Source organism: Lontra canadensis, unplaced genomic scaffold (assembly GCF_010015895.1).
Source record: "Lontra canadensis isolate GAN:19392208 unplaced genomic scaffold, GSC_riverotter_1.0 scaffold38, whole genome shotgun sequence".
NCBI lineage: Eukaryota > Metazoa > Chordata > Mammalia > Carnivora > Mustelidae > Lontra > Lontra canadensis.
Window position 1 is genome coordinate 8893352 of NW_022631032.1, and position 25189 is coordinate 8918540.

Here is a 25189-nt window from a genome sequence, read left to right on the forward strand (position 1 = left end):
CAATTTTTTCATTTTAGTGGCTGTCCTAAAGTAATGGATGACTAAATTTATTTATTCTATTAAGGGACTCTACTCTTCTATTAGGCGCAGGGGAGGAAAAATGTTTCTGACTTTCTCTACCATCCTTATTGCTTTGACTTGTCCCATTTTGCTGACTTAAATGCAGGCAGGAAAATTAGTGTGGGCCCAGAGTCGGGAGATGGAGATCACTGGTGCTTCTTGGGGCCCCCAGAGCTTGCAACTGTAGCCACAGTCACGATCAAATCTGCACTTTGGCCAAGACTGCAAAAGTTTGGCCCGCCGATCAATTCTTTTTTTCACTAATCAGGAAGTTGTTAAAGTACCCTCAAAACCCTGAGGTTTTTGCATGAATAGGATCAAGCTAGTGTTTTCCCTTTATTATTCTTTTCCAGAATAGTCAAGCTGGAGAATGAACACCCAATATTTTTAGCTATAATAACAATGAAATCTTATGTAGCACTTACCAAAATGCAGTTTCTGTTGTGTTTGTACCTCTTAACATATCAATCCAACAATCCTGTAACTATATCAAAATTACAGATATGGAAACTGAGGCACAGAGAGGTTAACAACTTGCTGAAGGTCACACAGCCAGTGGTGGAACTGGGCCCAGAACACAGGCAGCTGGTGCCATAGTCTGTGCATTTAACCAGGGAGTAGGGATGCAACATTAGATTGTGTCCTTAATGAGTAAAGACTTTGGATCTTTTTTGTCATGAATTCTTTCATTCAGTTCCCCATGGGTGCCCAGCATTGTGATTAGCCTTGGGGACTGATAAAATATAAATACAGAGTATGGTCATTCCCTCCCACAATCCAAACTGAATGGAAAGGCGGGTACAGCCCGAGGCTGCAGAAAGGGCTCGGAGGCCAGGAGTTGTCCACTGCGCCTCTCATTGGCTGTGTGAGCCTGTAAGCACGTCTTTGAGGCCTCCTGAGGACACCTTGCAGGTGAGCAGTCACCTTGGATGTGGCCATGGATGGACGATGGAGGGCTCAGGTTTGGGGCAGAGCAGGGAGCATGGGCTCATACAGCTTCACTTTGGAGATGAGAACAAAGATGGCCTTCAGCAGTCACGAGCCTTAGCTACATGAGGTGGCCTCCAGTGGCTCTAGGAAGCCCCTATCCCACCCCCTGTCTGCCCCAGACCTCAGCGCTGTGACAAGATGGCACTGTGCTATGCTGAGCGAGGAAAGGAGCCCTTCTGAGAAGACGGAGCAAAGCTCCACATGCTTGGCCAAGCCTGCCATATATCCTGAGGGCAGATGCTAGAAGCACGCTGGAGAGCAATGGGAAGACCTTCCCAGGATAACCTCCTGGACCGTAACATGGGGCATCCTACAGTGCTCAGTGGGACAGGCATTCTGGGAGAGGTGGGGGGCAGCCAACGCCTTCTGCCCTCGATGCCAGGGCCTGCTGCGTGCTACAGTGCTCCCTGTTCGCCCCTTCGAAGATCTTTCGTTACAGGAAGAGGATATGAATAAACCCATAAACATTCATTCAGCCTGTAAACATCCATTCTTCCTAATGCAAGGGCTCAACCATGTGACCCACACAGCAGGTTGGCTGATGACTGTGACTGCATCCCGGCTGTGCCAACACAGAGGGGCTCCGTGCAAGCTCCAAGGGAGAGGCCAGACCCCGGAGCCCACTGGCAGACTAGGGGGCCTGTGGTTCTAGCTACACTGTGAGTTTCGAAGGGCTTGGCAATAGATGATTCTCCCAGAGAGGAAAGGGTCATTGGCCAGGCACTGGCCTGCCTGCTTTCCTGTCCCACATTCTCTCCAATCCTCACACTTGGTGAAAAGAAAGAAGTACCCTTTGCCAAGTGTCTAAATGGGCCAGATACCCACTTGGAATGTAATATAATTACATTAGCTTTGAGGCAGATGTTAGAAGTCCCATTTATATAGATGAGAAACTGAGCCTTGAGCATGAGAAGCAGGCCCATAGCTACTCAGCTGCTGAAAAGCAGAATCAGGGTTCAAGGCCATCAGACAGGCCACGGGTCTGACTCACTCCGCTCACTGCAGGCTTGCTAATAGGATGCTCCATGGCCAGCCCTAGCCAGCCTCTCTGGCTGCACCCTCTCCACTCTTGCTCTTCCTATGTGCCAATTCTCCTTCCACTCACGCCACATTATTTGTATGCCCTGAGCGTGAGCGGGCCATTGCCTAGGCTCTTCTAAATTCCTCCTCTGTCTGTCCAACACTTTTCAAAGCTCAGCTCAGATGTCATTTGTTCTGGAAGGTTCTCCTGGACATCTCCTCTGCTGCCTCCACCACCACCAAGGCTGAGCTCCCCTCAGGGCTCCCATGGCACCTGTGCTTACCTTTATCGTGGCTGACCAATGAATGTCATTGTCCTTTAATTTCTCTATACCCTTTGGGGCCAGACTGGACCAGATTCATTCCCTAGTTCAGAGCTTAGACCACATTCTGGCTCACCTGGGACTTGAGAACTATTTGTGGAACTGATGGTTACCACCAGGGAGGTGAGTGGGGGGATGACTGAAGTAGGTGATAGAGATGAAGGAGGGTACCTGTCATGATGAACACCGGGGGTTGTGTGGAGGTGCTGGGTTGCTGTGTCGTACATCTGAAACTAATATTACACGGTATTTTTAACTAATGGAATTTAAATAAAGACTTTAAAAAAAATATTTGTGGGAAAGAAGGAACCCTGGCCCCATAGGTCCACTTACCAACTTTTCCGGTCCCAGCTGGTCTGACCTCTGCTACCACCTGACTCTCAGGGCTGGCAATGACACTGATATCTCCAGACCAGGGCACAAATTCCCAGGCTGGGGCAGTAAATTGACACTGCAGTCAATTTTTAGTCTTCCCGAAGGGCACGATTTGTTGGCTGATGATCCGCAGTGAATTTTTAATCACAGATCGGCCGCTCCCCCTCCCGCTGCCCCTGCCAGGTCTCCGTGCTGCCTGTGCTGAGGATATGGGCCTCTGTTTGACTAGGCTTTGCAGTGAAACTAATCAGGAAGGGGATTGCTGCTTAAGCCTCTGCTGCTGAGCCTCATGAAAACATTTTCGTATGGTAACTGTCCCCTCAGGTCTGGGATAGTTCAGAGCCCAGCACCTAAGAGGTGTGGGGATGGTTTTCTCATACCTAGGCACAAGGGCCATGATCACCATGAGGGGCATGGTTGGCGGAATGACATTTAGGCCGATGTGGATCTAGGCTTCCCAAGTCAGAACTCTTTCGTGTCTGTGACCTCAGGGAAACTTCCTGACAACATAGGGGAGTTATCATTAAAGCTATTCTTTTGCTGGGCAGAGCACACACTTGCTTTGCAAGCACTGTCTTTTCTATGTCCACAGCATCTATGAGATAGGTTCTATTGAGGTCCACATATCTCAGATGGATCCCAGGGGTGTTGGGTTCCTTGCCCAAAGTCACGCAGCTGGGTGATGGGAGTTCTGGAGACCATTCACTTGACCACTTATATAAGCAACATGCCCATTCTGCAGATGAAAAATTAGTACACAGTGGAACCAGGGCAGGATCAGAGCCAAGGCGCAGAGAAATGAGGGGAGGCTCCAGCATCAGCTAGAACTGGATGTAAGTCTTGACTCTGTCACTTACAATATGTGTTGCCTCGGGCAAGTTGCCGAGTCTCTGGCTCCTGGAGTGTGAAACAGAGAAACGGCACCTGTCTTGCAAGATTGTTTGCTGCAAAGCTCCCTTGTGTGCTGCTTTGAGAAAATCAAACGCTTTTGACTCTGGCCGTCTTCTAGACTCCTGCAGCAGTAAGTCTTCTGTAACTAGTGAGTCATCCTGGGCTCAGGCTCTCGGGGTCTGTGTTCAGTGTTCATTCAGTCAGTGGCCCCAGGGTAAAAGGAGTGATGAGTGTTGTTGAGCCCTGACCATGATGCAGGCACTGTCGCTGTGCTGGGTACTTTCCTTTGTACTGGCTGCAAAGCAGGGAGCTTCAGGCATTTCACCAGTGAGGAAACTGAGGCACAGAGAGGCAAGGTGATGGTCTGGAGGTATGGTCTGGGGTGGAGCCTGGGCTGTCTGGCCCTACCCCGCCCTTGGCCTGCTCCTCCCTGGGATTTGTATGGCCATCAGTCACCTCCCAGGAAACTACCTTTCCTCCTCAGGGCCCCTGTCCTTTCTTGAAGAAGCAAGGCCAGAAGTCACCTGTGTAGGTTTGGCTGAATTTGAGGAAGCACAGCTCTGCCAGGATCAGGACTTAATTATTTGGCCTTTTATTTCTTCCTTTCAAAATAAAATGCACTCATCATGTCGTGGGTAAGAGCTTTTCCCTCCTGTTTGCAAATAATATTATTTAGCCTTCTTTCTACCTAAATGGAATTTACTTAGGAGTAAAAAAGCAAGCGAGAGGAAAAAGAGAGAAAAAGAAAGGGAGAGATTACAGTGAATAGAAGACCTAGGGGATATAATTACAGAAATACTGCAGGTTCTGCATTAGCTAGAAAATTGCAGCCATTTCATTGTGGGAGTAAAGCTATTTTCTTTTATTTTAAAGTGGATCTTTCACCTTCCAAAGGGCTAATTATGGTGCGCCTACATGTTGTGCTCATAGGCTCCAATTTCATCTTTTCATTAACCACAATGGCAAATAACAAAATTGGGCTTGCACTCTGGAAGCATCTTCGTAACGGTTCCTGTAACACGCGGGAGGGACATGGCAATCACTCAGCTCATGACTCGGGCCATGTTTTCCATAATTGAGCCCAACAAGGACCTTGTCAGAGGCTCCTCCTCTAGCTAGGCTGAGAAGAATTCGTAAAACAAAGCAGGTGGGCAGGAGGAGCCAGGAGGAGGTCCAGGGAGGGTCAGCAGAGGGAGAGCCACACAATGGCTGTTGAAAAGTAAATGCCCAAAACTGATGTTATAGAGAGCTTTTAATGATGTGCGAGAATGGCTGAGATATAATACTTTTTCTTTTTCTTTTCAGCGTAAGAGAATTCATTGTTTTTGCACCACACCCAGTGCTCCATGCAATCCGTGCCCTCCTTAATACCCACCACCTGGGTCCCCCAACCTCCCACCCCCTGCCCCTTCAAAACCCTCAGGTTGTTTTTCAGAGTCCATAGTCTCTCATGGTTCACCTCCCCTTCCAATTTCCCTCAACTCCCTTCTCCTCTCCATCTCCCTATGTCCTCCATGTTATTTGTTATGCTCCACAAATAAGTGAAACCATATGATAACTGACTCTCTCTGCTTGACTTATTTCACTCAGCATAATCTCTTCCAGTCCCGGCCATGTTGCTACAAAAGTTGGGCATTCATCCTTTCTGATGGAGGCATAATACTCCATAGTGTATATGGACCACATCTTCCTTATCCATTCGTCCATTGAAGAGCATCTTGGTTCTTTCCACAGTTTGGTGACCATGGCCATTGCTGCTATGAACATTGGGGTACAGATGGCCCTTCTTTTCACTACATCTGTATCTTTGGGGTAAATACCCAGTAGAGTAATTGCAGGGTCATAGGGAAGCTCTATTTTTAATTTCTTAAGGAATCTCCACACTGTTCTCCAAATTGGCTACACCAACTTGCATTCCCACCAACAGTGGAAGAGGGTTCCCCTTTCTCCACATCCTCTCTAACATACTTTGTTTCCTGTCTTGCTAATTTTGGCCATTCTAAATGGTGTAAGGTGATATCTCAATGTGGTTTTAATTTGAATCTCCCTGATGGCTAGTGATGATGAACATTTTTTCATGAGTCTGATAGCCATTTGTATGTCTTCACTGGAGAAGTGTCTGTTCATATCTTCTGCCCATTTTTTTATATGATTATCTGTTTTGTGTCTGTTGAGTTTGAGAAGTTCTTTATAGATCCTGGATATCAACCTTTTGTCTGTACTGTCATTTGAAAATATCTTCTCCCATTCCGTGGGTGGCCTCTTTGTTTTATTGACTGTTTCTTTTGCTGTGCAGAAGCTTTTGATCTTGATGAAGTCCCAAAAGTTCATTTTCGCATTTGTTTCCTTTGCCTTTGGGGACGTATCTTGAAAGAAGTTGCTGTGGCTGATATCAAAGAGGTTACTGCCTATGTTCTCCTCTAGAATTCTGATGGATTCCTGTCCCATGTTGAGGTCTTTTATCAATTTTGAGTTTATCTTTGTATACAGTGTAAGAGAATGGTCGAGTTTCATTCTTCTACATATAGCTAATTTTCCCAGCACCATTTATTGAAGAGACTGTCTTTTTTCCACTATATATTTTTTCCTGCTTTGTGGAAGATTATTTGACCATAGAGTTGAGGGTCCATATCTGGGCTCTCTACTCTGTTCCACTGGTCTATGTGTCTGTTTTTATGCCAGTACCATGCTGTCTTGGTGATCACAGCTTTGTAATAAAGCTTGAAATCAGGTAACATGATGCCCCCAGTTTTATTTTTGTTTTTCAACATTTCCTTAGCGATTTGGGGTCTCTTCTGGTTCCATACAAATTTTTGGATTATTTGCTCAAGCTCTTTGAAGAATACCGGTGGAATTTTGATTGGAATGGCATTAAAAGTATAGATTGCTCTAGGCAGTATAGACATTTTAACAATGTTTATTCTTCCGATCCAAGAGCATGGAATGGTCTTCCATCTTTTTGTGTCTTCTTCAATTTCTTTCATGAGTGTTCTGTAGTTCCTCGAGTACAGATCCTTTACCTCTTTGGTTAGGTTTATTCCCAGGTATCTTATGGTTCTTGGTGCTCTAGTAAATGGAGTCAATTCTCTAATTTCCCTTTCTGTATTTTCATTGTTAGTGTATCAGAAAGCCACTGATTTCTGTACATTACTTTGTATCCTGCCATGTTACTGAATTGCTGTATGAGTTCTAGTAGTTTGGGGGTGGAGTCTTTTGGGTTTTCCATATAAAGTATCATGTCATCTGTGAAGAGAGAGAGTTTGACTTCTTCATTGCCAATTTGGATACCTTTTATTGAGATATAATACTTTTGAGAAAAAGCGGAATATACAATGTAGGGACAGTATTTCAACTATATTAGGAATGTATTTATCGATATAAAGCCATCATTATATTTCACTAGATTTGGTATTTAATACATGCCAATTAACAGATTTTTTTTTTTTTTTAATCTATGTATAGGTGCCTGGCTGGCTCAGTTGGTTAAGTGTCTGCCTTCGGTTCAGGTCATGATCCCAGGATCATGGAATCGAGCCCTTCATTGGGCTTCCTGCTTGCTGGGGAGCCTGCTTCTCCTCTCCTCTGCTGCTCCCCCTGCTTGTGTGGGGAATGAATACTCTCTGACAAATGAATAAATAAAATCTTAATAAAATAAAAATATCTATATATAACTCAAACCTCAAACTTACAGAGACACAGAAATCCAAATGCTCCTCCCTGAGATTTCAAGGACCCTCTGAGTAAAGGGGACTTCATTTTTCTAAGGGTTGCCACTGGCTTCTTCTTATGGGCTCCTCTTGGCCCAGGTATCAATGCCCTTGAGAGATCTCAGCTCAGTCCCACCATACCCTGCTCCTCTCCCTAAGCCACTTTATCCCTCTCCAGACAAGGACCCCTCTCTTGCATTCCCCAAAGCACCAGCTACATCAGGCTGTTTCTGGAAACAGACTGTTGTCCTGAAGGTTTGAGGACAATAAGGGCAGGCTACAGCAGAGGGCGGATAAATGCTGAAAGCTAAAAATTGGGCTTCAGTCTCTGAAGTTCAGTGGAACATGCTGGCCCCAACAAGCAAAATCAGCCTGGCTTCTTGTCACCGAAGGGGCAGGCGGACCTTGCTGTCGGTGTCACCACTGTCACACGCCCTGCCTGTGTGTGTGCTTCAGTTGGTCTCCTGCTCCCATTTCTGTCTCCTTCCAGGTCCCTGGCTCTCCATTCCATCCCTCTTTGGCCTTATCTCCCTCTAGGGATCCCTCACTTTCTCCCTTTGCATATCTCTCTTTCAAATAACCTTAGGCTGCCCACGATGTTCACATCTTTCCTTTTCCAATTGCCAGAGCCTTAAAAATGGAACCTCCTTTCCTTTCTGCTTTCGACCCAGGACTAAAAAACTTCTGTTTGCTTAGTTTCCAGAGAATTCAGAAAACTCTTCTTTCAATGTTTCACTTCCAGGCTAGCTAGGGAAAGCAAGGGAGGGGAGCTCAATAAGCCCATTAAGGTGTCTTCCCAAATAAATATCTTCCTTGTCCTTGCGCCCAAATGCAGAAACAGCTACAGCTTTAAAAATAGCATGCTTTCATCTTTTGAAGGAAATATGCCAAAATTTTAACAGTGGCTTTTTTGAGGAGGCAAGAAATACTTTCGTGTTCTTTGTTTCTTCCTATTTTTCTGAGTTTTCCAAATTGTCCAAGGCAAGTGTGAACTACTCTATCACAATAAAATCTCCGATGTATTATGCACCTGCCAAATACCTTATTCAATCTTCACAACAGCCTTAATAGGTAGATATTAATGGCCCATTTAGAGGTTCAGAAAAGTTAGGCAATTTGCTCAAGGTCATACAAGCAGAGGTAGAAATCAAACCAGACCTTAGGCCCTTGGTAACTAAATCATGCTGCTTGTAGAAGGATCACCCACTTTGCCTACAGGTGCAGAAGCTCTGGCACACCTGACAGCTCACTTGATCATCTGAGCTGCCTTGCCTGACGCCAGCTGTGACTTCTAGGAGTTCTATACATATAGTTCACGATATTAGCCTTCCCTGCAGGAGGAGTCTGTTTTCTTACATGGGATCTACAACCTGTGGGTGAACTACACATCCAGAGTCTGCTGAACTTGGAAATGGGACATGACTTGCTTGGGTTAATAAAAGATGGATGGAAAGGCCATGTCGCTTCTGCAGGAAGAGTCACCTGATGGTTCTCCACATCTCTCTCACCTCTGCCATGAGGCAGTGCCCCCAAGAAGGTCCATGTATAAACATGGAGTGGAGCAGAGCAGTAGTTGACCCATAATGGACACATAGCTTGAGCAAGACAGAGGGCTTCGTTTTCATAAGTGGGGTTGTGTGTTACCACATCATGATGTAGCCTAAGCTGACTGACTCGGTCAGGACACAAGCACTGCAAATGCATGGGCGGTTATTAATGTGTTTCATGCTTCTTCCTCTTAGAAAATATAGGAGGAGTCTTGAGCAAAGCGTTAGTGTGAAGTTCCCCTTGCCCTTTCTGAAAACAATCTTGGGAAAATGATCTCCTCCTCTAGAGTGTATTCCTGCAGCACGCCCTCCTAATGGGGCAGACTGTCAGAATCAGTCCCAATTATAGTCTCTGGAACTGCCCAAGGAGAGACAGACCAATTAGTGCATGGCTCTAAGTCATTACAGGACCATGTGGAAGGGAGCCGCCAGCCTGCTCTCCTCCCTTGAGGGACACTGAGCTCCGACCAGCTGGAGGCTCGAAGCTCATGTGCCATCTGGGCAAATCGGGAAGCAATAAAGACGGCTGGAAGGAAGGCTCAGGGGTGGTGCAGTCAATTACCACCTTTGGTCTGAGACCCAGGGAGACACACGGCCTTCACAGACAATCTGTGCATTTAACAAAGCTGCCTTCAAGGGAAGAATGGTGACTTAGCCAAAAAGCCAAAGACTCAGAGTAAAAAAGAAGAGCTGTCATCACTGGGGAATAGTCAGGAGAGAGCAGAGATACTGCCCTTGCCACTGGATGAAATAGTCAAGAGATTCTTTTCAAAGAATCCCTGGGGGCTGGATATGATCATCTCATCCCTAAGTGACTCAGTTGGTAGTTGCTGAAGTATCTTAGCTCAGTTTGCTCTTTTCTCAGGCTGTCTCATCATTCTTGCATCCTTTTATCTGGGCCATCATTCTGTCCTTCACTCATTCTGTATGTCGTTCATTCCTTCACTCCTGCAGCCAGCGAGCCTCTGAGCACAGGGCAGTCCAGACACTCCCATGCTGCACAACATAAGAGGAGGGGTGGGCAAGGAGACAGGGCAGGGACAGACACAGAGCCAAGATTCCCACCTGAGCTTTTGATACTCAGGGGAACAAGAACTCAATGGTGAGGTTTCAGTTCTACCTCTTATTATGGGGTCTGGGAGATAGACAAAACCTCTCCCTTGTTTCAGATAGAGCCCTAACCTCTGCCTCACTTGGCCAAAATCTTTGGCATGGAGCCCCAAACTGCATGGGGATGTAGGCCAATGCCTGAGCTCCCATAGACAAATACTGGTTGGGTAGAAGGTGTGGCAGACCCAGAGATGCTCAGGAAGACGCGTTTCCCTGGTGGGAGGGGCATGGCTTCCTGTCAGCCTTTGGCTATTAGCTTCCTCAGGGTCTGCTCCAGTTTCCAAGCCAAGGTGAATCTCCTCTCAGGGCAGGCCCCACCCAATGCCTGGCCAGTGCTACCCAACAAAGAGTGCCTCGAGTGGGCAATCTGAGCTCCAGAATTGTTTGAGCTGACGAAGACTGTTGGGTCTGCATCATGTTCTCCTGGCTGCGTGGTCCAGTCCTGCTTCTGACCCTTGTCTTTCATGGGTGTCCCTCCCCTGTAAAGTTTTTGCACCTTGAACTCCATCTCAGTGTCTGCTTCGTGGAAAACCAAACAGGCGTGGAAGGGCACGAGGAATGTGCAAGGGGAGAGATAATGAACAAAATCTTCTCATCTGTAGCCTGAGTGTTTCTTGCTTCTCAGATGATAGACCCATGTGAAGAGCTGACTGTGTCATAAGGAGTCCTATCATCTGCAAAGCTCTCACTTGAGAGGGGTCAACACTGTTTGGGAGACACTAGGTTAGTGAGCAGGGCCAGGACATAGAACAGCTGGGCAGACTGGCCCTGGACAAGCTACCCTGACTGTGAGCATTGCAGTTGACTATGAAGGGGTCATTGGAGGTCAAGGCCTTGCCAGGCAGCCACGTATGAAGAGCAGCGTGGTTTGACTACAAAGACATGGATCAGGAAGATGCTGCATGGAGGAGGAGGGATATCTGATTTGAGCCTTGAAGAGTGAGATTTCTGAGGACCGGGTACAAACCAGACGATGGTCTGCTCTGCACACTGTGTTTAAAGATCTGAGCAGAGGCCAAGGTATCACTCAGGCCTCTTAGGACACCAGCAACCCAAATGAACTCTGGCTAACATAAAAGAAAAGATTTGTGGATGGGCCACAGAGGAGCCAAAGAACCAGGCAGGGGGTAGACAGGAACTTGGCAGCTCTGGGACCCGGGGTGGCAGGAGCTCTTCGACAATTCCACAAGAGCACTTCCATGAAAATGGAAGAAGGCCTCTACTTTTAGTACGAGTTTCTCTGCTCATGATTCAATTTCTAGGGAAAGGGAGGTACAGTGTCCTCCCATTAGCTAGGGTGTGCTCTGATGCCTTGATTGGTAGGTCCTGCAAGACAGTATGCACACTCCCAAGAGGTAAGAAGAAAACCAGGAGAATGTGAGGTCACAGAGCCCAGGGAGGGGAAGTAGAGACAAAGGCAGTGGCCAGTGTTACCGAAGGCAGCACACAGGGCCAGTCAAACGAGGATGAAGATTTACCCACAAGAGTTAGCAATCAGCAGAGCAGTTTCAGTGTGGAGGCAGGGACAAGAACCAGATGCTCTGGACTGAGGATTTAATGGGAAGAGAGGAGGTGTGGACAGATCCCTCCTCTGAGAAGTTTGGATAAGAAGAGAAGGCAAGAGATTGGCTCTTAGAGAGGCCGTTGGTGATGGGAAAGACTTGAGTCTCCTTTTAAGCTAAGAGGAAGGAACAGAGGAGAGGCAAAGGGAAGGATGCCGAAGAGAAAGGTAGTCCTGTCAGAGCCCAGGGAGGGAGGATGGAGTGAGGGCCTGGGCAGCAGGGCTGGCCTTAGACAATGTCTTTACCATTGTCATCTGTTCCTTACTGCTCAGAATGTATTATACATCACACGTTCTTACTCTTCACTTGCTTAAGAATATTATTTAACCTCACTTCAGCCATAAGCTCCTTGAAGGCTGGAATCCTGTCCTTGAAGGCAGAAAAGGAAAGGCGCGGCACAGGGAACCGAGAGACGAGAGTTCTAAGACCAATTTGCGTTATCAGACTATGCAAGTGTGCACGTTACTGATACCCAGGTATAGTGGCCTGGTTTTTAATTTTCTTTCTTTCCTTTTTTTTTTTTTTTTTTTTTTTGAGATTTTACTTATTCATTTGAGAGAGAGAATGTGTGTGTGTACTAGGGAGCACAAACGGGGAGAGGGGCAGAGGGAGAGGGAGAAGCAGACTCTCTGTAGAACAAGGAGCCCCTTGTGACTGGGGTTCAATACCAGGACCCTGAGATCATGACCTGAGCCAAAGGCAGCCGCTTAACCGACTGAGCCACCCAGGCTCCCCAGTTTTTAATTTCTTACAACGTAAAAAGTCTGTAGGTAAGCCATTCAGAGCAGGTACAGCAACTCTGTGGTGTATTTAATATATGAGACTCCTTCTATGTATCCACCCAGCCATCCTTAGCAAGTAACTTTGGAATTCATGCTTGTCACCTCATAGACTCAAGATGGATGCTTGGCCTCCAGGCACATATCCGCATTCCAAGACTGAAGAAGGAAAAAAGAAAGGGAGGAGGAGCTCCTATGTTTGGAAAGCAAAATCTTCCTTCCTGTTAATCCCAAGCAGACTTCTGTTTGCTTCTCGTGACCATCTCTAGCCACACAGGAGCTTACCGCTCTAAACTACATCCGGGGTTTCACTGTATCCTGGCTATTGGCATCCCTGAATTCCTCCTAAAAGCACCTTCAGGGTTCTTTCTGGGGATTTGCCTTTCTCCACAATGAGAGTCTTAGTGAGAGAGTAAAGTCAGGCGCCTCCTCTCAATATCCAGAGTCCAAGGGGTTCGCAGACACTTTCCCCAGGACAGCTAGAGGACCACATCCTCACCGTGGCCCATCAGGTGTTCTCTCCCAGGACTTTGAGTCACCCATCAAGTGGCCAGAATTTAATCCCTTATCCCTGCTGTGGCATTCTGACTAGCCCAGTGGTTTCTGCTCAGAGATAATTCCTACAGTTTTCACTTTCAAGCTTCTCAGAACTGCTTTCTTCCTGTCCCTTTCTAAGCCTGGGTCCCCAACCCTCCTGTATGTTCTGAAGGGCCAACCTTCCCAATAAGCTTAGAACAACAACAAAAAGTCCTAACTGACACTCTAGCCCCATCTCTGACCAGCTGTGTGGGATCGTGAGAAAATCTCCTCACCCCTTTGGGTACTCTCTCCTCATGGAGAAATGATGGGTTATTCCTAAAGTGCTTTCCATTGTGAACAACCTACTATATGACTTTGACCTCCTTCAGAGGTCTTCTTTGTACCAAGTGGGCCCAGACAGACATCAAAGCCTGAATCAGAGCGTTAGCTACAGTGGCAGAATATAAAAGCTCCATTAGGAAAGATAATTTACAGTGTTGGGGTGCTGGTGCTGGAACATTCTTTAGGTAATTAAGCCAAGGCAGACACTAACCAAAACCCACTCCACTGCCGGTGGCACCAGAGTACAATGTTTAATTGCCGAATTGGTACCATTTAGTGTTCTCTCACCATAATTTCAAGGGTTCACTTATTATTCTAAGACTGCTTACCTGCACCACTTACAAAAATCTGTTTTTAGGGAGCTTTGTTTTCCACCTCAAAATCTCTTTGCAGCAGACAAGCATCTGCCTTAAGAAACTTTGGAATACAGGGGAGAGGCCTCTGGACATTCATAGTCTGCACCTTCCAGGAAAAATTAGTTTGTTAGAACCGCAAAGTGGCCCCAGTTTGGCCTTATGTTCTAGCAAAAGCTCATTGCTTAGCCGCATTTAATAATCCATGAAACATTTCTATTAGCTTTAGTGTGTGAGTTGTGCAGCTGCAAAATGGGTAAAAGAAGTGGGACATAGGAATAAAAAAAATATGCAGAAAATGAAAATAAGTGAGATCTTAAATATTTGATCAAGGCCTCTATCTTCAGGTAAGCAGTTACCATCTTGGGCCCTCAAATGCCAAAGAAGCCACAGAATACCGTTCTGAATTATTAAAACTGGGGAAAGTTTTTCCTTCTTTATCCTTCTTACTAATTTTAAATGAGTATGTAGCCTTTCAAGCTAGCCTTTTCTTAAATATTTAACACAGACATGGGGTCAAAGACAAAATAGCAAAGGTCCTCACTCCAATACTCACCTGTAATTATGACTCTGATTGTATAATGCATCTCAACCACTTTATTTTATTTTATTTTTCTTACTCTGCTCCAGCACTTCTCTGAGAGGAATCCTATCTGGAGTTGTGGAAAGTGCACATTCTAGAATATTTTTGAACTATATATTTACTGATTTTGTTTATATTTTTTGTTCACTCAATTCAATTGATTGATTCATTCAACAAATATTTATTAAGTACCTATTGGGCATCAGGCACTGTTTGTTCCAAGTGTGGGAATATAGCAGGGAACAAAATATATGAAGAGTCAGCCCTTTTAGGACTTTTTACTTATTTATTACACAAATAATAACTAAAAATCTATTCCAATGACAGACAATAAGAGCTATGTATGGGACAGTATGAGAGTGTTTGTTTTTCAGTTAGTGGTCTATTAGAAAGTTGATGAATTGGGCAAGTTCCCTAACCAGTCAGGGGAGTGTAGCATTTTAATCAGTGAGAACAGGAGTGCAGTAACTCTGCGATGCAAACAGACCCAGTGTGTCCAAGGGACAACAGCAAACCAAGGAGACCAGAGAAGAGGAATGCCCAGTGGTCCTTGTCAGAAGACAATGTCAGGAAGAGTTTGTCAGGGCAGATCTCACGAGGCCCTGGAATTTGACCCTGATTGTGGTGGAAGCCTTGGAGGACTTTTGAGCCAGGAGTATATTGGGCACTGTTTCATGTTTTAAAAGGATCACTTTAGTTCAATAGCAAGTATGGCTGAGGAAGCCAGGTTTGACAAAGTGACAGCTTTCTTGTGGAAGCCTGCTTGAGAGGCTGGATAAGAAAGACTTGGCTTTGGCAAATTATCTGCTCACTGCTTGTGAGAAAACACCCATCTTCTGAAGTACTTACAATGAAAAGTTTGCCCTTGTTGGCCATTTTGAAAGTCCACCAGTCTTTTTTTTATTTTATTTTACATGTTACTTTTATTCAGCCAAAACGTTCCCTTTCTCGTGAGAGCTCAGAAGTCAAGATTATGGGCTCATCCAAATGCAGAGGCTGACCCAGCTGAAGTCCCATCATGATCTGTGTGAGAGTGGGTTTTCCAGAATGTCCTCAGAACACACTTCTGGGCCTGAGAAACTGACTCTCAGCCATCAGCACACTGATTACTGCCCCAAATGCTCCTACTAAAACTTTGTCACAACACTGTTGTTAGGTAATAGGAGGAAAATGAAGACAGTGTTACAGCTTGATGACACTGGGCAACCACATTTTTTTAATGCCTAGAAATAATTTGAAAAATGTTCAAAAATGAGATAATCTGTCCATTCCAGTTGTTTTTTTTTTCCCCCTTTAGAGACCTCCCACCTATAGCCTTTACTTGGGTAGAATAATTCTGAGGCCTGTTCTTTACAACTTCTAGAGTTTTCTCACAGGATTAAGCTCCAATCTAGTAGCTGGATTAACAATGTATCCTTTACTGGACTGCCTTTTCTTCTCTCCACTCTTCATCCTTCATTTTTCCCCTGGTTCCTGTATCTCCCATATAAACCGCTCATCCTTGAATCTTCGTCTCAGGATCTGCTTGCAAGGGATCCAAACTGAGACCCCCTCTGTGAAATCCTCCTCCTTCCTGAGCCATCATGATCACAGGATTCAGGAGAAATGAAACTTACCAAAAAGATGTATTCCCAGTAAACCAATAATTCAGTAGTCTTTCATGCCCTCAAGCAAAGGACTTGACTCTCATCTAGGTATGTATTCCCTTTCTAAAATATTAGGAGCTAATTGTCTCTCCAGACCCTCTGAAGAATTCAGCTCCTCCCCGACTTAGGTTAGAGTAAGCATGGCTATTGTGTGAGGTTCTTACCTCTTACCACTAGGGGACATCGTTTTGTGCCCAGAAGACTGACTTAGTCTGGAGGAGACTTAGTCTTCTCTGCCCCAGGAAAAGAAGAGTCCCTTGTATGGGGAAGTCACTGTCCAGTGTCCCTCTTGCTCTTTGTGTCCAGGGTCAAGACTGATTCAGCATGACTTAGCCCTAGAATTTTTTTTTTTTTTTTTAATAATCTCTATACCCAACTAGAGCTCAAATTCAAGACCCCAAGATCAAGAGTCACATACTCCACCAACTGAGCCAGCCAGGCACCTTGATTTAGTCTTTAATTATAATCCAATCTATGGTACCATCATGCTACACAGATTCTTAGAAGTCCCTAACCTTTCCCATGAGCCTCCCTCTACTCTGCTAGGAGACAAACTGAGTTACAAATAAGAGAACATCCAAAGGTAATTATACTTGAATTAAAAAAAAAAAACCAACTTATATTGGGAATGAATGGCCTTTCTAAGTGTGACACAAAATCAAGAAGCAATAAAAAAGAGAAGAGCAACTAATTTTCATATTCAATACGTTTAATTTTAATACTTAAAATTTGTGATTTAGGGAAACAAAGTTTTTAAAAATGAAAAAATCCTGTATATGTGGCTATTAAGCCACTTAATCCTCCCCTAAAACTGAACATGGTAGAGATTGTTACCTCCAATTTCAGAGAAGGAAACAGGCTCAAATCGGTAAAGTGACTTTGCCCAAGGTCACCTTGTAGAGCCACATTTCACACCCTCAGTTGGAGTTACTCCCAAGTCCTCTACCCTCAGCAGCTGGGCAGGGGAAAGAGGAGAGTGAACAGAAGAGAAGGAAGACAGAGCAGAGGAAGGGGAATGGCTGAGCTCTGAAGAGAGAAGGGGTGTCAGGCAGGGCGGGGACACCGTTTCTTACATCTGAGTGAAGGGGGAGACCAAGCCTTTTCACCTGGGCACTTACTGGGGGCTAGTGGTGTGCACTGATACAAGAGGGATCATCACTACTAGCCCTCCTAAAGTGGGGACAGTGAGCAGCTCCAGTCGACCTCATGGGAGCAGTGTAAGGATCTGATGACAGGACAGAGGCCCAGAACCAGCTTTATAAAACACTTTTCCTACTAAGGTTAAGAACTTGTCACTGATGCTAGGAGAAGCTGTGCAGCAATCAGAAAACCTTGACATCATCCTTGATGCCTCTTCCCCCCACCCCCCCGGCACACTCTAGTTCACTCCATTAAGAAATCCTATTGGCAGAAACAGATAAATCTTGACATTTACCCCATGACCCCTGAGAGGGTTGGGAGTTATGGAGGATTCTGCATGGGCAGAGGATGACCAGTCACACTGGAGAAGCAAATTCAAGAAGTAAATTATCTAAGAAGGTCTCAGTGATGGGGGTTTTGGAGTATAGGCGAGGTTTGGAGGACTGAGGTCTGGAGCCAATGACCAAGAAAGAATTTTTGAAATGTCTTTGGTGCAAAAGATGTGGTTTTATTAAAGCATGGGGACAGGAACTGTGGGCAGAAAGAGCTGCTGTACAGGGGTCTTGAGGCCTGGAGTTAAGACTGGGGAGTTGGGGGAAGTAAGGAAAAGAGAGGCTTCAAAGGATTTTCATTTGTTAAAAAATACCTCAGGGTACTGGAGGCCTGCTATTATCAAGATAAGGTGTTTTTTCCCCATGGCAAGGCATTAACATTAAGATAGCTGGGAGCTTCCCAAAAGAATGTCACAGAGGTCCCACTTAGAAGCGGAGGGTGGGGGTGGTTGCAGGGTGTCCCCTTCTGGTTGCAGGGTGTCCCCTTCTGATTTGTCCTCAGCTTGCTTTCTGTTCCCTCATCATCAAGGGATAGAGACCTGAATTCCCTAGGTCTCAGGATTTTGCTCATCCCAAATAAATGTTCATTTGGTAAGCTTTAATTCCGTAGGCCTTTCTAACATAGCCTTCCTTTCTCCCTGCCTCCACAATTGTATTAGCTGCAGGTCCCAGAAAACCTTCCTCTACTGAAGCCTCGAGGTCTCAGAGCTCACCAGGGCAGGACTTAAGAACAGAGGTGTAAATTTGTCAAGAGAAGGGAAGCAGGGGCACAGAAAGAGAGTAAATCCTCATCTAACATGGCAGAAAGTCAATAGATAAATCAAGAAATCGCTATGTAAGCTTATTTTTTTAGCGACAAGGGGGTGACCACCAGAAGAACTAAACGGAGGAACTGATACAAACGGCTGTGTGTGGGGAGCAAGGGAGAAGGGCTTGTTGCTCTCATTATAAGAACATTTAGATAACTTTATTTTGTAAACAGTGTTCATGCATTACTTTGATATATCTTTTAATTCTATCTTTTAAAGGTAGAGAAATAAAAATAAGAAATAAAACGGAATACAAAACAGGAAAATTACAAGCCAGGAGGCACACAACACAAAAAAACAATGGGTGAGAGCAGAGGTGGGGTTGGGGGGTGGGAAGGCGGGCGGGGCTTCGAAAAGGCGGGGCTCAAAGCCAGGTCGCCCTTAGGGACCGCCCCCACCGAGGGGGCGGGGCGCAGAGAGGAGTTTTCCTCTGGCTCCGCCCACAGCGGGGCTCCGGGGGAGCGCGGGGTCAAGTTCACCGTAGGGCCCGCCCCGCTCACGCGTTGGGGCGGGGCGGCCTTGCCCCAGGGCGGCCTTGTCCCGGGACAGCCCGGCGGAAGAGGGCCTTCCTCGGCCGGAGCAGGCGCAGTCCTGCGCGGTCCTCCGGAGCAGGGCTACGCGCGGGCCTGGAGCCCGGGTTCGGTGCCGCGGATTCCCCAGTCCCTGGCAGTCCCCCGAGGCTCACAAAAAGAGAGCCTCTGCGGAACCCAGACGCGCAGGTAAGCGCCTTCAGCCCGCCCTCGGCCCAAACCTGGGGGCGACAGGTGGCGGCGGGGTGCGGAGCCCGGCAGCTGGCCTGGGTAGGATGGACGCCGGAACGCCTCCCCTGCAGGCTCTCGCTCCTCCTGCTCTCCCCGTAGCGGGGTCAACCTAAGCCCCAGAACGCCTTCGGCTCCGACCCGAGGCCTGCAGACAGGAGTTCGGATCCCACCTTCCCCCACTCTGGCAGTTTGCAGATACAAAGACGTGTCCCCAGATACGCATCGCGTGCCACCAAGTGCCTACCAGTCGGCCAAGTGCTGGGTATACGGAGGTGGGCGAGCGCACGTGGTGCTCGCCACGCTGGACCTCACAGTCTAGGGGGAAAGACCCACAGCAGGGAGATCATCTACAGACATAGTGTAAACGGTGGAACTGCGGTAAGAGCGTGCAGGCGCCGGGCGAGCGTTTAACCGGCGGCCCCCGTCTCTGAAGGATGCGGGAGCGCCAACTTCAGCCTGAGCCCCACCGTTCCAGAGTGGAGGACAACAGAGCAAACACATTTTGTTGAGAGAGAAGGTGGCTTGTTTGAGGAAAGGAAGGACTGTGGTGCCTGGCTGCAGAGAGCTGGGGGGAAGCCAGTTCCCGAACTTTCCGCTCCCTAAAATAGGAACGCACCTTCCCATTGAAGATTGAGGTGTTGAATTTACATGACTTAGCGGTGTTCCAGGGTCAGTCAATGAAGTACAGGTGAAAACAGGTTTCTGGTTGGAGCAGGACATTGATCTGGGCTCTAAAGAGAGTGCCTGCCTCTGCGCAAACTCACTTCCCACCTCCTGGAATCCTCTTACCTTGTCTGAGTAGGATGTCTCCAACCGCCCGTTCTCTAAAATGGGGTACTGGAAACACTTAACTATAGCACTTCTGACTGGCCCTGAGAGATCAGAGAGAAATCTGACTCAGGAGTTTCAGCCTGTGGGCTTCTGACTCTCTGGTGTTACTGGGAGTGCCCTCCTACTCTGCCTCACCCTCCTCAGGTGCTCATTTCCCACAAAGCCTCACCTGTTACAGCCAGTTTCCTAAGGCTCCAAAACAAAAGGATCCCTCTCCATCAGTTACTTGCTCACTTTCATTGGTGACATCATCCCCAACAGCTGGGGAAAATGCTCCCCAGAGGCAGTAACCTTCTGGTCCCTAGCTGAGGACCTCCAGATCTTGAAATCCCAGGGATTTAGGAGGGGGTCTGGCACTTCAGGGATCACCTGTCAGCCTCTTCGTGTATTTTATTGGCTTGAAATTTCCCACTTCCTTCTTTGGCTTTGTTTACACGGTTGCTGTAAGCTTTAGGATTTGCTGCATGAAAACTGGCTGGGAGGCCCAGAGAGTGGGTGAACACAGTTGAGAGAGGAGGCTGGCACTGTTTGTGGGTAGTGGTAATAAAAACAGGACAGATGTTAAGAGAAGGGTGTGGAGAAAGAGGGAGAGATGGCTGTCTTTGTGCAGCCACTCTGTTCTCCCTTGCAGACCGTGGCGGTGCCTGCCACAGAGAAGGGAAGGGGGTGGGCGGGGGAGACTATAGGCCAGGCTGTTGCAGACCTGGGTTCAGATTTTTATTCCTTACTTCCCAGCTCTGTGATGGACCCTGAGCAGGCCACTTATCCTCTGTGCACGCTTCCCAGTGCCTGGCATATAGTTGGCCCTGAAGAAGTACTCTCTCCCTTTTCTCCTAAAGAACTAAAACAGGAGTAATAATAGTGCCTAGGTCAGAGGATTATTACAGGATTTAATGAGTTAGTGCACCTAAAATACATCAATGCCTAACATGTAGGAAGTTGCTACTGCTGATGCTGTTGTTATTATTCCTTATTTTGGGTAAAAGTTGGTGAAACCAGGCAGGGGGAGGTGGGTATGAGGGGGTGGCTTTGAGGGTCTGTGCTGGGTGATTAGCTGAGGAGCTGGGTTATCTGTGGTGCTGGTTTTACTGGAAAGCTTCAGTAGGCACCAGAGAGAAGAATGTTCTGCATGATAAAAGGCCTCCGGAGCCGGAGCCGCAGGAGTAGGAGGTCTTGAAGACTGGCCTGAGAAGCAAAAGCAAAGGGGTAAGGGAGGGGGTGAAGACCAGGGTGAAAAAGATCTAAAGTTGTCTTGTTCACGTTCTGTCTCTAACCCACAGCTCCGTGTGGGTCTCCTGTGAGGGGCTGCCCCTGCCCGGTGCTGCCTCCAACCTTCAGAGGGGTGTGGTGATTTCCTGAGGCTGGCGTGGGAGCTGGGGAATGCAGTCTGGTTAATCCTGCATCCAGCGGAGTATGGGGCCCAGAATGAATGGTGAATGGATGAATGATGCATACAAACCCACAAGCAGACTTCTCTGGGTTAAAGTGTGCTGATTAAAAGAAAGGAGTATGAATATAGGCAGAAAAGCAAGTGTTTTCAAATACTTGCTCCTGGCCACGTATTTTCATGTATGTTGCAGCGTTGTGGTGAACCCTGCAGGTTTGGAGTCTGACAAAATTACTTGTGTGACCTCACATGCATCATAGAAACTCTCAAAGGCCCAGTTTTTGCATTTGGAAACTGGAAATCATTGGTAGCTGGAGTGCAGGGATACAGGAGTACCTGGCTCTGGCGGCGGGGGGGGGATCCCAAACAGACCCTAACTGCTGGCAAAATCCAAAAGCAGAGGGACCAGTGGTGGTGAAACAGGAAAGGAATTTATTTCAGTGAGGTTAGGACCAGGCAGCCAGCAGACTGACATCTTAAAGGTTGTGGACAAAGTGCCAAAATGACTTCCAGGTTTATGTAAGGAAAAGGTGGGACAAAGGTCAGTAAGTATAGGAAGGTGGGCTGTGAAGATCAGGTCGATCGGTGCCTTAGGGTCAGCCCTGGGGGCCTTGCTGGCTCAGGGCAGCTGTTCTGGTTTGAGGGGTAGTTTCCAGTTCCCACCGGGGATGCTTTCCTGCAGGGTCTCTTGCCTAGTTAAGAGATGTGCTGGGGAGAAGAACTTAATTAGGAAGCTTGAGGTGGAAAGGGAAGGGATGAAGCCCTCTCAGTAGTGTGAACTCCCGGGGCTGTGAGGAGTATTAACGGTGGGAATGCTCCGTAGGAGGTGCTGTTCTGATGCTCAGACTCCCGGTGGGGTGAGTGCTCAGCAGTATAATAGTTGCTGTTATTATTCCCGTATTTATCAGCCCTCCAAATGATCTCCACTGTGATGTGGAAACAGAAGGCCGAAGACACAGAGGGGTGGCGTTGCTTCTGAACTCAGCCCCTTCTGGAAGCAAAGACTCTCTGGAGACAGGAACCAGACAACTCTTGTGAAATTAAGTCAACTTTATGTGCATTTCATTCATTACTTAAAGCACTTGACTATGTGAAATCTTAAAAGGAAAAAAACCCTGCAAAATGATAATTTATGTGCCTTTCAAGTTCAGGTATTTTATCATCGAGATAAATCTTCCGTGCCTCTATGTAAAACCACTTTGGGCTGTCGAAGCTCTTAAATAAAGTGGCTGGTCCTGACCAGTGTCTGTCTTTGCTCGTTTATCACGGTTCCCTGGTGAAGACAGACGGATCCCATCTTGCAGGGCAGGCCACGGGATGGCGGCTGCTACCCCACTGGTTCAGCCACACACCTGGGCATAGTGGTGTTTAACAAGCCACGGGGGGCTGACAGCCCCCTCATCGTTGTCTCCCTCACCTACACACAGACCCACAGCCCCAATCTGGGAAGTAGGAATAGAAGGACATTCGTTCTATTGCTGGTATGAGTCTGGGCAAATCTAAGGTTCTCCGTGATGGGTTTTTGTGTGAAAGTGGCATCTTCTGGAAGTGAGGGCTGTCTCTTCTGTCTCCATAGGAGTGCCATCTCTGGGGCTGGCCTCCTTTCCCTCGTAGGTCTGATCTGCATCTCCATGCCTCTCTGCCATCCCTGCCCCTGACCAGGACTGCCCCTAAAGCCGGAGTTCCTGGAGCAGCTGCAGAGACACAGCCCTATTGCAGGGAAGCTTTTCTGAATTGGTTTTGCCTTCCCACAGTCACAGTGGGCACTGCTGCCAGGCACGCCCTTCTCCAGCTGACCCCGACTTGCCCTTTACTGGGCTGTGAGTACTTCCACAGCTTTTGGACTGAGCGTTCCTGGTCCCCAGCACCGGGCCTAGCTCCTTGTCCTCCCTCCCTCCCTGCCTATCTCCCTTTCCTTTCTTTCTCTTATAAATTCTTCAGGCAGGGTCATGGGGATTAGAAGGCTGAGTCAAAGCGACACCGTCTCAGCCCTCAGGGGGCCCACAGGCATCATGAGACAGGTTGTTAAGAAAGGCGGAGTTAAGCACATCAGCACACACTCTGTCATGGTATGAACTGGGTTAACTGTCAGGAAGGAGAGCCTGGCATGCCATGAGAATGTGAAAAGGTGGGATGGTTGCAGAAATCTATTCAGTATCCGTGTAAAGTGTATCCATAAATGTTGGTTGAGGCTTATACTCATTTATTTATATACCTTTGAAGACCGGTGGATGGCATTTTTCTATAAATTCTGGTAAACTGTGTTTTATGCTGCCAAGGTCATCTTGTAAGAATGCGTACTTTAAAACGTTGTTGTGCTTTAGCCTGGGAATGGGAGAGGAATGCTAATGTTCAGTTTACTTAACCCTTTGAAGTTTGCAGAGCCCCTCTTTGGAAGTTGTCTCATTGGATGCTCCAACCTCAGTCTCACACATGTGCCAGGTAGTGGCAGCAAATAGATGTCTGGTCACTGAGGGTAAATCTAGGGGGTGGGCTCTGGTGCTTGCTTCCTTCTGAGTGACTGGCTCCGTCTGAAAGCCCGTTTTCTCTTTCTCTGATCACCCTGTGCACACGGGCTGAGTGAGGTTCCAGCATAGATTTTCTCACATTGGAGCTAGGGACCTGCCATCTGGGAGGAAAGAAGTGCAAGCTGACTGCCCTCGTCCAGGAGGGCGGGGCTACCTGGCTGCTGGCACCTATGGCAGGGCGAGCCCACAGGGCCCGGACTCCTGCAGAGCCCACTGTCCCAGCACAGTCCTCCAGAGGGACCCCATGCCTGCCTTCAAGCGCATGCAGTTCCAATGAGAGCCAGAAGAAAATAACACAGAAAGATGGGTTTTAAATAAGACGTGATCCAAACAGCTCCAGGAACCATTCTGTCTTCAGGACTGAATATTGCCAGAGAGTTATTTTATTTGGCCAGAGCAGACAACAAAATATGTCTTCGTCGTCCCCCCACCCCAGTCTCAAATGTGGACCCTATTACAAGAGATGAGCTACCATCTTCCCCGAAGCAAAGGAAGGAGAGTAGCATTGCTGGGCAGAAAGTGAGAAGGCCAATTTCGGTGGGTTGGGTGTGACTGCTGGGTTCTCAGGGCACAGCTCTCATGTGATTGTCACCATGTGACCCTGAGCCATGGAGGAAAGAAGGGGCTCTGGAAATCTCCCTCCCATAAGGCTGACGCACGATGATGGTACTCATTCCCCTTGGAAGTACATATTAAGTGGTAGGTACTTGGGAAAAAAGATTCTGGGGAGTAAATGTGTCCATCAGTAAACTGACCTCCTAAGATGGTTTTAAATTAGAGCCAGTCTTCCTGCTCCCCCCACCCCACCCATCTTTCTCTCCTCCCTGGCTTCCTCCTATGTGAGGGAACTGTCAAGGCAGTTCCAACTCCTCCCAGGGACTTGCAGCAGCAGAGTGAACATTGTTGAAGGCAAACACAAAGGGTTTAGTGCCTTGATTTGGTCCTTCCCCCGGTCAGTGTTTGACAGGAGGGAATGTGGAGCAAGGCTGACCAGTGCAGTTCAACCTAATTCCATCCTTGTAGCAGCCATCAGCAACTCTGCTGTCAGCCAGTGTGCTCGTTGGAAAGCCTTTTGCAATTGAGAAGTGGAAAGAATGATGAAAACAAGTGAGGGGACTAACGCAGGTTTGGGCCCAGTAAGTGGCCTGTGGAAGAGCATGAAAGGCAGTGTCAGGAAGGGAGTCACAGCAGGCCGGGTAAGGAGCAGGCTTTCAAGGGCTAGAAGTCTCTCTCTGAGCAGGTGGTCATTAGGGCAGAATGCCTGTTACATGAATTAGTGTGGAGGAGTCTAACTTGAAATTATTAGCCACTTTCATTTTGAAAAATCAGAAATAGGTGTTTATTGCACAGACCCTGTGGTTAGTATCAAAGACTGCCTTGCTTTTTATTTCTCCCATCTGGTCCTCTTCTATGTAATTTTTATAATGCTGTTGATCAGTCTTGTCTTTGTGTGTGTGTGTGTGTGTGTGTGTGTGTGTGTGTGTATGTATGAAGACGGAGGCCAGTGTTGTACCCACTTTATATTTTATGAGTCATCAGAGGACTGCGGACGATACAAGTGGGAAGGCTGCCGTATTCAGGGGTCCCTGGAATG

At 47.3% G+C, this 25189-nt stretch overlaps 1 protein-coding gene across 2 annotated transcripts in view; it reads left to right on the forward strand.

Annotated features, from left to right (window-relative positions):
• Nucleotides 1-18700: 18700 nt before the first annotated feature.
• The window catches only part of NMNAT3 (nicotinamide nucleotide adenylyltransferase 3), a 117942-nt gene continuing 111453 nt past the window's right edge, over nucleotides 18701-25189 (forward strand). The window contains exon 1 of one of the 2 annotated variants that reach the window (XM_032869572.1): nucleotides 18701-18807. The gene's annotated coding sequence lies outside the window, so the exon portion shown is untranslated. The remainder of the gene's footprint in view (nucleotides 18808-25189) is intronic. The other variant, XM_032869574.1, reaches the window with a different exon arrangement.